This window comes from Poromitra crassiceps (genome assembly GCF_964638095.1).
Source record: "Poromitra crassiceps genome assembly, chromosome: 3".
In the NCBI taxonomy this organism is placed as follows: domain Eukaryota; kingdom Metazoa; phylum Chordata; class Actinopteri; order Beryciformes; family Melamphaidae; genus Poromitra; species Poromitra crassiceps.
Window position 1 is genome coordinate 16,817,488 of NC_139625.1, and position 13,284 is coordinate 16,830,771.

Sequence of the window (13,284 nt, forward strand, 5' to 3'; positions counted from 1 at the left end):
CACTCCTATCTTGCTGCAACACTTTTTTCTGGCAACATACAGACATGATCTGGATCCGAGGTGTTGACGCGCTACTGTCAATACGTATAAGGGGGTGTATCAAATAAGGATGTCAAGGGTTGGGAGAACGTTTGTGACCGGTTAAGCATGTCGGTCAATTGGTTAATTTGCATACAACAGTGTTTGTTGCCAATGCGATCCCCCCCCCCCCCCCCCTGACTTTGTGGGAGGCGATGTGAACGGTAAGTATATTAAAACATAGCACAAGGGTTAATAAAGCATGATTTGGCAATAAATATATGGTTGATGTCGATTTCCTCTACCTACTTGTCTAATCCAGAGATGTCTGATCGCAGCGCACAGTTAGCGCACACAGACCACACACACACACACACACACACACACACACAGTGAGTGACACTGACAGCGCTGCCCCGCCCCTCTGCTCCTCTGAGTCTGATGCGGGATAGAAAAAGAAAATTGCCGTATTTTTATTTTATTATTGCTGATTTGCTGTATCATTTGGAGCGATCGCTTATCGCAGACCCTCGTACGACTGCATTAGGTTCTATTACAGGCTACAGGAGCGCAGAGGAATCCAAGGAGAGGGACACACGATTGCAGAGAGAGAGATAGAGAGAGAGAGATAGAGAGAGAGAGATAGAGAGAGATAGAGAGTAGGGCTGTTGAAACGAATTTTGATATTCGAATATTATTCGAATTTAATAATTATGAACGAAATTCGATTATTATTATTTTTTTAAAACGAATATTTAATTTTTTAATTTTTTTTTTTTTTTTTAGAACACTAGAACAGTGACAAGTTCTGACAACATACTTGAAGAAAAGAGTGTTAACTGAAGTTGACTGTTGAAGCTGCTATACTGATGTAAACCTACCTGTAGCTCTTAAAATGTATGTTCATTCATTGTTAACTGAAGTTGACTGTTGAAGCTGCTATACTGAATGTAAACATGTAGCTCTTAAGTGCAATACGTGACTGATTTTTTTTTGTTCATGGCTCATTGTTGTTTTGGCAAAGTTTACTTATTTGTTTATTGATAAGGAGCTCAAACAAAGGCTGTGTCTTTTTTTATTATCAATTATTTTATCCAAAAAAACATTTTTTTTTTTTTTTTTTTTTTTTTTATTCAATTAAAAATGAATTAAAATATTCGAATATAATTCGAATATTAAAATGTATAAAGCACTGAAATTCGAATTTGATTATAGAGGGAGATTGACAGCCCTAATAGAGAGAGAGATAGAGATAGAGAGAGAGATAGAGAGAGAGAGCACGCTGCACCGCACAGGTGCGCTCTGGATTTACCGTCGTCCTTCGCACCGCACGGGCATTCATTCACCAAACTGACGGTTTGATCCTGGTTGCTGCTCCACCCTCTGCCGATCTGGGGAGAGCCGAAAACTGGCTCCATGCTTCCTCCGAGACATGGGCAGTTAGCCAGCCGCTTCTTTTCACCTGACAGGGGAAGCTTCACCGGTAGGACATAGCACGTGGGAGGATCACACTATTCCAACGAGTTCCCCTCCCTCCGAACAGGCGCCCTTAACGACCAGAGGAGGCACCACATCAGCAACCAGGATATTGCATGTTTTGTTGAAGGGGTTCCTATATAGCCGTTTTCCCACATGCGCTTTGTACCGCTAAATGACCGGAACGTGGTCTAATGCCTGCATGTGGGAAAGTCGTCGTGCCGGTATAAGCGCGACCCCGTCGTCGCGGAGATTTCACCAGTTTCGAGCCAGTCAGAAGAGCGGTATGCCGCGATAGGCACACAAGTGAGAAACGGGTTCAGTCATTTTCCGCGACACCGGTCCTTCTCTCATCATGGCCGAGGTGTACACACGTTGCTTAACATTCACTTCCAGCTTGCATCATCTAATCATTCGCGCACATCAAAGCAAACTACTTCCACATTTCGCTTCGTGCATTTCGCCGCTGTGCAATGAAAGCCACTTATCTCCAAATCGCCAACTTTTCAGGAAATGAAAAAAAACCCGTGCTCTTAAAATACTGAACACCACGTTGTCATATTTGACACATGTCTTCATTGTAGACAGTTTATCGCTGAATGTGTCATTACATTATTAATATCTTACCTGAATAAGCTCAAATGCTGTTACAGGATTATCACACCGAGTCTGGAGCACTTTCTGCTGGCCAGACAGCAGCGTGTGGGAGCCTGCCTTTTAGAGCGCGAGCACGAGCCGTTGTGCTCCAGGCAGCGGGGACGCGCGGGCGGAGCTCTTCACTCTGCCAAGCCGGGGAGAGTGGCTCTGTCATGGGTTGAGCAGTCCCGGAGTAACGTGACATTATTCTTGTCATAAACAACTTCGATTTGCATACTTTAAATGAGTTTGCAGCCCAAGTACAACCCGAAAACACCTTATTGATCTAAACCCGACCCCCCAAATAAGCTCCCCCCTCCCCCCGCCCCCCAACATACAGGAAATTTCGCTCCTAGATTCTCACATGCCAGCGCTCAGGTGTGAAGGGAAATTCCGGGAAATGTCCGATATTGACTTACAGGTAATTTTCAGGTACGCATGTGGGAAAACGGCTTATGAAGGAAACCCCCGGGAGGCACGGGGAGAACATGCAAACTCCACACAGAAAGGCCCTTTTGACGACCCCACCCGGGCGGTGGGCACTCGAGGACATGCGAACGGGCACGCATTCCTTCAGCGTTCACAGCGTCCCAGGTGGGAATCGAACCCAGGACCTTCGAGCTGTGAGGCGACAGCGCTTACCACTGCACCAACAATCTACAAAAGAAGAAATGGACAGGACTGGCGAGATAACAATTAAAGAACTTCTCTTCATTTAAGGGGAAGAGGAAATTCACAACCAAATAACAGGCACAGCAAGCATCAGCTGTCCCTCCGTGTTGTTGACCACAGAGGTGATGATTAAAGGGGGGGGGGGGCTTTCTTAGTGCTCACCTGGCGCAATCCAAGTCTCCAAAAGCCCTGAGAGGCCAAGTTCACTTGAAAAGACATCATTTACACCAGCAGTCACCAAACAGTAGATCGGGATCTACTGGTAGATCTCAGGGTGCTTACCGGTAGGGATGGGCATCGAATTTCGAATTTTCGAATAATCGTTGTTATTATCAAGGTCGACTTTTATTATTGAAATTCGAAATTCGAAAAAAAAAAAAAAAAAAAAAAAAAAAAATTTGAGTGAAATGTTGCATTGTCTCCCCTGATTCTAAGTATAGTCAAATCGCTTGGTTTGAGCAAGTAAAACAATTTTTATAAGCATTTTAAGCAAGGTTTATGGAAAAATTAATGGCAGATGAAATCCCATGAAGAGGGAGAGGGGGTGACTTTGGCACCCCTTTGGCACTCAGACCTGAGCCTACTAAATATTTAATGAACCACTCATGATTGTCAAAACTGTTTTTTATTTTCGAAAATGTCAATGTCATGTAACATGTTCTTTACTTCAGTGGTGCAATGCTTGTTTGAGCTAAAAATCCACAGCAGAAGCTTTTTATATTAATTAATAAAGCCGTAGACTTAGAATCAGGGGAGACAATGCAACATTTCACTCACAAAAAAAAAAAAAAAAAAAAAAAAAAAAAATTTTTTTTTTTTTTACATTTTTTTTTATTTATTTTCGAAATTCGAATTAAATTCGAATTTGGCCAGCGAATTTCGAATAGTGTTTTTGCTAGAAATGCCCATCCCTACTTACCGGTACATCCCAAAATCATTTTTGGATGAGTAATTCAACCAGCCAGTCCATGCATGTTTATTGCAAACGGACAATTTAAATATTCATGAACAAATACTGTTTATTGCTCATAGATTATTGCTTATCATTGAAATTCTAAACAGCATTTCATTTATGGTCATGTCTTACCCACACAATTATGGGATATGAGTTTTTTTTTTTTTTTTTTAGTAATTATGCTTTGCTGTGTACAAACAAAGTCAGATTATCAGGTTTACTGTTACAGCGGGGGGGGGGAGGGTGGACAGCTAGATCTTGCGCTGTTGATTTTTTTTTTTAAGTAGATCTGAAGTGTAAAAATATTGGGCACCCCTGTTTTACACTCTGTTCTTAGCTGAAATCTTCACCGGTGCTCCAACAAGCAACATGGCTAAAAACAGCGCAGGTTTCTAGGCTGCTGTGAAGTTACTATAGCATAGGTATTTCTCTCTCTCTCTCTCTCTCTCTCTCTCTCTCTCTCTCTCTCTCTCTCTCTCTCTCTCTCTCTCTCTCTCTCTCTCTCTCTCTCTCTCTCTCTCTCTCTCTCTCTCTCTCTCTCTCTCTCTCTCTCTCTCTCTCTCTCTCTCTCTCTCTCTCTCTCTCTCTCTCTCTCTCTCACACACACACACCTCAAATGTACTTAAAAAATGAACCGTTTCTGACAAATCAAAAGTTTGACTACAGTATGGGTCAACACTCGCTCACTTCCACTCTGTTTCATGGCTGTCTGTTCTCACAGTAGTAGCTCCACTGGGTGGCTGGAAGTATCTGTCGTGGTGTCTGCATCATCGTTTCTGCTTGTCCAGATTAAAACGCAACCCCAGAATTTTCAAACTAAAACGGGGACAACAGCGCTTTCAAAAGTCTCTGTTTTAGGGGTTTGAAAACACTGGAGAGAAGTGTGGACTCGAGGCGTAAAAACATAGCAAAAGTTATGCGTTTAACAAAAACGTAGTTGTGTGGAATGTAGCCTCACACACACACACACTAGGGCTGTGCATCTTCACTGGCCTCACGATTCGATTACGATTCAGAAGGCTACGATTCGATTCGATTACGATTATCGATCTCACTTTATTTTTTCTCACTGTGTGGCTACTTTTAAATAAAAAGTGCATTTGGAATTGCATTGTATCATGATCCAAATAAACAACTGCATGTACTTCCATTATATTTTATTCGATAATAAAAATATATATATCTATTTTTGGGGCCGGTGTGCATGCACAGCAGGGCCCTTACATTCCACTCTGTCGCCCAGACCATTTTAGCACGGATGCTTGTTGCGAATGTTCTCGACACGCCCACTTTACCGAGGATGCTCTGGTTGGTGACTTGTGTCAACTTGGCAAGGCAGATATCCCAGCATTAGAGATGCTGCGATCCGATCATGTGATCGGATATCGGTGCGATATCAGCCAAAAAACATGGATCGGATCGGATCGGATTCCAGCGAAAATGACCGATCCAAGGCTCCGATATAAGCACTCCATTCCATGACTCCGCTCCAGGATTTCTATCCAGCATGCAGCAGCAGCAGCGGCAGCACAGAGGCCGCGTTGAGCCTAGGATGGCCAGGGCCAAAACGTCAGACACACCCGTCCTTAACCTATGTGCGATTAGAAATCACGCGTCCGCACCAGTTTGACAGTTTCAAATTATAACAAAACAACCACTATTGCAATTTGCAATACATGTCCCACAAGGTTTCTGAGATTAGGGGAAAGTCTGAGCTGGCGTTACGCTAAACCAAACGTGGGGATGAGGCAGCGGATTTGTTTTGGCGTTAACGTTTGTTGTGATGATGGCTAACGTTAGCTAGCTGGTTAGGCTATCTAGTTGCAGGGCAGCGATCCACAAGCTTGTTGTGACCAAAACCCCCGCATTTAAAGCATTTCATACTCCCAGAGCTGGCGTAAACCATAGAGAACCTCATGCATTAGCCTACTCAAAATGAAACGTCCAGGGTTTGTATCTCCAAAATCAACTAACGCTAAACGTTACATGCAAGCTAACGTAGCTAGCTGCGGAGCACTCATGATCTATAAGGAAAACGAATGCGCATAGCCTACATAATTGTCAACATCACATACATGTATTTTCTTTAATCTAGACTACAGGCATCATTTTTCAGTCAAAAGTGAAACGACACAGATATGATGGCGTATAGTGAGGCTTTCCATGCCTCACTATAGAACTGGCCCCATGCAAAATTCAGACCGCTTATATGTTGCCGTCATGCCAATAAGAGTCTAAATGTAATTTTTTATGTTTTATCTGCAGACTAAGCAGCTAGGCTTTCGGTTCTATAAAAGCCATTATTTTTTGTATTGACTATTGAGTGATACACTTTACTAAAAAAAATATTATATCACAATAGTGATGTCAGATTTGCTTAGGTCAGAGCTATGGAATATTAAATCATCCATCTCGCCCAGCCCTAATTTGATTGTTATGTTTTAGTTTTACATCAAATGAATTAGATGAACTAAATCGTTTACATACTATATTACCAAAGCACACACATACATACCTAACCCTAAAAATGTTTGTTGCCTGCTAGCTATCAGACAGCATAGAGAGACTTAAATATGTGCTGTATCGGTATCGGATCGAAATCGGTATCGAATCGGGTATCGAAATTTGATCGGAATCGGATCGGTTTTGAGCTAAAATATCGAAATCGGATCGGAATTGAAAAATTTCGATCGCAGCATCTCTACCCAGCATGCATTTCGGCATAAGCAGAGGCAGAACGCAGCAGAGAAGACGCCATAAGCTCCGGAAAGTTTTTTACAATTTAAAGTTTTATTTCATCACTAAATTAATTTCTGATGACTTTTGATGCCTACAAGCAGGGTAGTAGGTTTCAATAAGTGCCACTTTACGAACATTTATGGCGAAAAATGGCAAAAACTTCCAGAGCACAATTGGCTGCATCTACATCAGCTGAGCTTTTTATTTGTGTAGTACTGCAGGCGGCCTCTGCGCTGGTATTGCGCAATACCCTCAAGAACGCATCGTCTCAAACTGCCAACAGCGTCATGTGTGCTTGTGACCTAGCAAGTTAATTCTTCCAAGAACGACTAGCAAGAACGTTCTCCCCAAGAACACAAGAACAAGAATGCATTCTTGGTATTGAGAAATGGCCCCGGTCGTCGGACATTTCACCGTCTGGCGCCTCTCTGGATCCGACTAGGAATTTATTGATTTGATTTTTGAGGACTTGACATGTATCGTCTTTTTTTTTCTCCCTTTGACGTCCTAATATAAAGCAGCTGTGAATGTGCATGCTTCTTGTCACCATAAAGTCGATCAGACGAATAAGTTTGCTCCTCGGACATAATACTGATCGGAGCTTCCATCCACCCAGCCGCACAAGAAACAGCCCAACAGTGCTGTGTGGGGGGGCGTGTCACAGGTGACAGAGTTAAGAAGAGCAACATGTTCATTTCGCCCATGACATGACATGACAAGTCTTTTAAGACGAAATATCTTGATAGTGATTATACTGTTAATAATGTTGTCACGTTGATTCATTTAGACTAATGTCGGATTATACGAAATAACCATAAGTAGCCTATAAGTAGCTGTGTTTCCATTACAGTTTTTCGCTAAATAATCTGGTCGGCGTCCGCGCCCGCACCCCCGCACAACAAAGGACGAGGAAATTGTCATCAAGGTGAAATACCCGTGCGTCTTTGAGTTTGAACGGGACGGAAAACGAATGCTATACTGCAAAAGCATGTAGTCTACAACAAGCGCTTAGGTCTCATTTGCTTCCTGCATCGGCGAGTGTCCGCACGGAAAAGTGAGTCAAATCAGCAGACGCGCCCTTCCACAAGGTAGACTGTTTTCGCCTGGCCGTGCACACCCCGAATTGTGTAACTACGTGGACGCGGCTGGTCGGACAAAGTGGAGTTTTCAAGACTCCAGCTCACTTCCGCGAGCACAAGCACCCACACAGTGTATAAAAGCTCCACACGTTTCCTCATCAAGAATCAGTGTCTCTCATTTCCATGCGACAGCCCAAACTTCAAGCATAATTCCAGCATAACGTTATACTGCAAAGCATGTAGCCTACAACAAGCCTACAACATACACCTCGACCAGGACATCCTTCAAAAATGTTTTACCACCGCGTATATGTGCTGAGGAATGATTTGCATCCCTGCCTCATGATCATCTGCCTGTCAGCCTGTCATACGGGCTGAGAGAGAGAGGGATTGCAGGGCCGCTTCTGGGCCTTTTGGGGCCCTATGCCACATCAGAGTAGGGGCCCCAAACCACTGTCATCATAGTATCCCTGAATGAACATGATGAGGCATAGGCTACTTCATTATCAATAACGCTTTTAATTAATACATTAAGCACAATACACCTTGGCAGAGTTCTGCACTTTACTGAGCACACCGGCCCTATGCCAGGTTTCGACCTGGCCTTGTTTTTAATAATCGATTTTTGACATTTGTGAATCGATGCAGAATCGTGCACGTCCGCATCGCGATGCCTCTTATAATCGATTATTTTTGACACCCCTAACACAAACACACACAGTCTGGAAGCTCTAGAACCAAAACCCAACAGGAATTTGGATTGAGTGACATACAAACACCGACCAAATCGGTGAGGTGACTTCACCTCTGCTTCTGCATTACACCGTCAATAAAGCTGAAGTGCATTTAATTGAATAATGAAAGTATTTAGCCTGGGATACAGAGAACTATGTATATAAACTAGGGGTGCACCGATCACGTTTTTTGCCACCGATCACCGATTGCCGATCACCTATGAGAAATATCTGCCCAACCGATCATCGACCGATCACCGATTACCGATTACCGATCACCGATATATATATATATATTTATTTTATATTTTGTAGGCTAAAGGAAACTGCCAACATGAGACAGATGGGAGTTCAACCGTTTAGTTGTCAGTTCTCTTCAGTACAGTACAGCAGTATAGGCTTTTTACAGCATTATGACAGGAATAGTAGGATTGTGTGTGGTCTGGAAAAAGGAGGCAATAAAATATACAAACAGGTCAGTAACCAAGCTTGCTGTTATATAGGCCAATTATAGTGATAATTAACAACTAATAATATATAAATGATAATTAGGTAAACTGTAAGTCAGTTACTCTTAAACACCAGTCTTGAACCATGACTAAAGCCAAAGAGCTCCCACTCATAGAACCGGGGTTATGCACAATAACCGTCATACATTGGGATCCGCATCGAACGAACATCAAAACGACCCGCCCATCGAGGCCGAGTTACAGTGTTATAATTAGCAGCACTATGAGTGCGATCTACATAATGGTGACAGGGTTACATGACGGGAGAAACAACAGAATCACAAGCTACACACGAGCTAAACTCCATCTGAGTAGTGGCATTAATTAGCGCATCCGTCTGAATGGAGCGCACATCCACATAGCAGCACACTTTCGCTTCCTTCAAAGTGCCCGCGGGAACATCAATGCTTGCGTGGAAATTGTCTGTGTGTGCGCGTGCACTACCCCGACTACCACGTTAATCTGGGATTTTAATACACACGGATTTAACAGCATGCAAATGCCTCGGTAGGCGGGAGGACTGGAGATAACTTCTCTCTGCGGAGTCTGCTCTAATCACCAGCTGATTTGTGTGATTCAAAGACGCAAGAGGTGTGTTGACAGTCTGGTGCGGTGTGTGCATGGAGGTGAGTACACTGATGAAAGCAAAGCGTGTGCTTTGCAACACAATGATATAAACGTTAGAGCACAATATGAAAGTTAAACGATAGACATTGAAGACATGAAAATGGGCTGCCTCATGTTTCTCACGTGCAGCATGATCGGCTATGCGATCGGCAAAATTAAAGGAATATCGGAAACAGCAGATCACATATTTGAGGTCCAAATCGGCCGATACAGATTGCGTGCAGATCGATCGGTGCACCCCTAATATAAACTCAAATTGATCATTTCTGCTGCCCTGGTCTTTGTCACACCACACAAGTAAGCCTAATGGCCCAATTAAGCTCAACGTTAAATACAGATACGCATAGACGGAGCTTTCTGTCCGTACTCTGCGTTCATTTCGTGCGTAATTCTGCACGTTTTCTGAAAGCTTACGGATACAGTTGAAACGGAGCAGTACCACCCACACACACACACACACACACATTTGACTCTCTATTGCCCACTAGTGGATGCATTGCTTAACACGATAGCAACATGAAAGACGCATGGAGGTGTGTGGGCACTGGACTGTGACGGTTACATCGTTTGAAACGGACAAATTTATTTTGGTTACGAAAATAGAGGATAAACGAGCTCTTGGGCAGCGACAATGATCTTGAGGAGGTTTAATCATGCTTTCATATTTTTCAGTGTCGCCACAAGAAAAGGGTGAAGCAAAAAGGGCCTCAGCACCTCACGATGCACCATAAGAAAACCTTTAGTTTCTCTTTTGGCAGCGTTTCAAACTTCCTGTTGCAGAGCTACTTCAAAGAAAGTCAATAATGTCTGATGTCTGACCAATGATTAACCTGATGCCATTACGTCTTTTCCTGAAAATGTCTGTGTGCTAAGAGGGCAGGGAACGAGGGCAAAATGACCGCTTGATCCACATCTGTGTAGCATAGATCTTCTATTACTGTATAGATGGTTCACCGCAGGCTCCGCCAATTCTAACAACTGGTCGCAGCAAGTCACGTGGACTGGTCACCTTTCCCCAAGTCTCGTTGCTTCCCCCCGGCCCCACTTCTTTTCTTCTTCAAGCAGGGGTTAGTGCTGACCTAGCAAGCTAACTTGAAATAGAGATTGTGAGTTCCCCAAAACTCCACACAAACCACACATATAAACACAAAGCTGCCCGTTGTTAGCTCAATACAGTTGAAACTAAGATATTCCATTAAAAAAAAAAAAAAATCGAGCCACAGATTTAGCTACTACATCAACGAACTTGAGCTTTAGCTAATCGCTCCCTGCTGCTAACATGAGTTCCTGTTGTAATGTAAACAGTGTAAACACTAAACAGTAATGGCTGCCTCCATAGCTCTCCAGCTCGAGCAGTAACATCAATGTTTGTCGACTTTAAACAGCCATAAGTGCAGTTATGGCAGAAATACTCAATAACAACAATTAAACAAGAACAGGAGCACTGGCGATTTTACGTTGGTGCACGTCGTGCACAAACCGAACCGTGACCCAAATAAGGCTACGCAGTGAAGAGGATATTAATGTGATGTTTGCAGTTCTTCATAGATGTACTAGCCTCTTCATTTTGCTTTCAGACTGCACCAGATTAACTCATTCACTGCCAATATCTGACTGGCATTTTTGGCACAGGCCAAGTATTTCCATAATGTTTGGTCATCTTTCAAGACCCACAGTAAATTCTGTACTAGGACTACAGTGATGTCCAATACCTCGAAATGAAGATCTAAGTCTCTACTTTCACCCCCAAAAAGAAAGTTAGCTTTTAGCATGTTCTGTACTCTACTTATAACCCTTTTTATACACCCCATGTTCACCAAAAAAGCCTGTCTGGGAAGAGAAAAGGGAGAAAAAAGCATTTTTGTAAAAGGGCACAATCTCAGGCATAACTCACTCTCAATTCTTTTATTTTGAACTGTATTGACATCAGACATGTAAATATTATTCGTTAGGACACAAATGACAAAAAAAAAATATATATATATATATATATACACACATGAAGTGCTTTTTTTTACAGTGAGTGTGCAGACAGACAGACAGACAGACAGACAGACAGACAGACAGACAGACACACACACACACACACACACACACACACACACACACACACACACACACACACACACACACACGATCCCCCTTTTAGATTTCTAACCCAACATAGGATAAGCAATAACCACGCCCTGTGGCGCTGGGATTGGCCAGGAGCAACACTGGAGGGCGAGCAGCCCAGCGATTTCATGAACCAACTGTAGAGCTCTTGAGAAGGACAGCGGGCTGCTGTGAGTGCCTTCTGCCCGCTGCTGCCTAGCTGTTCCTGTGTTTATTTTGATTTGTTCTGGTACACCGTCCTCGTCCATGTCTCCCTGTCATATCTATGATCGTTCCCGTTTTCCCCTCGGCTATTCAACACGTCCTCACCGCCCTCGCAAACTGATCGATCATTTCCTCATTCCTCCGATGATCAAACACATCTCTTGATTACTTTCTCCCGTTTTCTCCTGGCTGGCACAGAGGAAGGCGACTCCAGCTCGGCGTTACAATGGCGTTTCTCCTGTCTGCACAAGGAAGCGTTACCCGCTCTCTGCTATTCCTCTTGCTCAATTTATAAAACAACAGCTGCGGTATGTGTTTGATCGCGTGCTGTCGGCTACCCTTTGAAGGCAGGGACCTGTGTCTGTGTGACAGGCTGGGCAAGTGTTTGCTGCAGGCGCTGCACCAATAAAAACAAAAACACGTCAAACACGTCCTTGGCGGGGAAGGCCATTGCTGATAACACGTCAAAGACGTCATTGGCGGTGAATGAGTTAATGCATTTGACTTTAGAATGTCCAAACAAAATCCCAGGGGGGCACAGCCCGGGAAAACCCCCACTCGGGGTATACTTTTGACCGTGATGGTGCACCCCCTGGTTGGAAAGCCTAGAATCGCCTATGAACAGAAGTAGAGTTTCTATGAACAGGAGTAGAGTTATGAACAGGAGTAGAGTTATGAACAGGAGTAGAGTTTCTATGAACAGGAATAGAGTTTCTATGAACAGGAGTATAGTTTCTATGAACAGGAGTAGAGTTTCTATGAACAGGAGTAGAGTTATGAACAGGAGTATAGTTTCTATGAACAGGAGTAGAGTTATGAACAGGAGTATAGTTTCTATGAACAGGAGTAGAGTTATGAACAGGAGTAGAGTTATGAACAGGAGTAGAGTTTCTATGAACAGGAGTAGAGTTATAAACAGGAGTATAGTTTCTATGAACAGGAGTAGAGTTATGAACAGGAGTAGAGTTATGAACAGGAGTATAGTTTCTCAGCAGAAAAGACATTATTTCGCCCTTCTTCCGAGTGGATCTGGATTTGACTGGATCCAATGCTGATTGGCTGAGGGACTGGCTACTTCCACCCAGCGCTGAGTCCAGACAGATCCAAGAAAGAAAACTTTGAATTTGAGTTCACGGATCCGGATGGTTTTAACCAGGCTAATCAAACAGAGCCAAGGGTGGCCTTCCCTGGCACTCAAGTTCCCCTGACGCCACACCGAGATCACATAAAACAAGTGCCTCAGCTGGTCCCCAACACCGCCCCCTCCAAAGCCACAGAGCTGCTCCCCAACACCACCCCCTCCAAAGCCACAGAGCTGCTCCCCAACACCACCCCCTCCAAAGCCACAGAGCTGCTCCCCAACACCACCCCCTCCAAAGCCACAGAGCTGGTCAGCTGGTCCCCAACACCACCCCCTCCAAAGCCACAGAGCTGCTCCCCAACACCACCCCCTCCAAAGCCACAGAGCTGCTCCCCAACACCACCCCCTCCAAAGCCACAGAGCTGGTCAGCTGGTCCCC

At 43.8% G+C, this 13,284-nt stretch overlaps 1 protein-coding gene across 1 annotated transcript in view; it reads right to left on the minus strand.

The window, feature by feature from the left end:
* Nucleotides 1–13,284, minus strand: part of LOC310773854 (lysine-specific demethylase 6A-like) — a 115,384-nt gene that overhangs the window by 84,655 nt on the left and 17,445 nt on the right. The gene's annotated exons all lie outside the window — the stretch shown is intronic.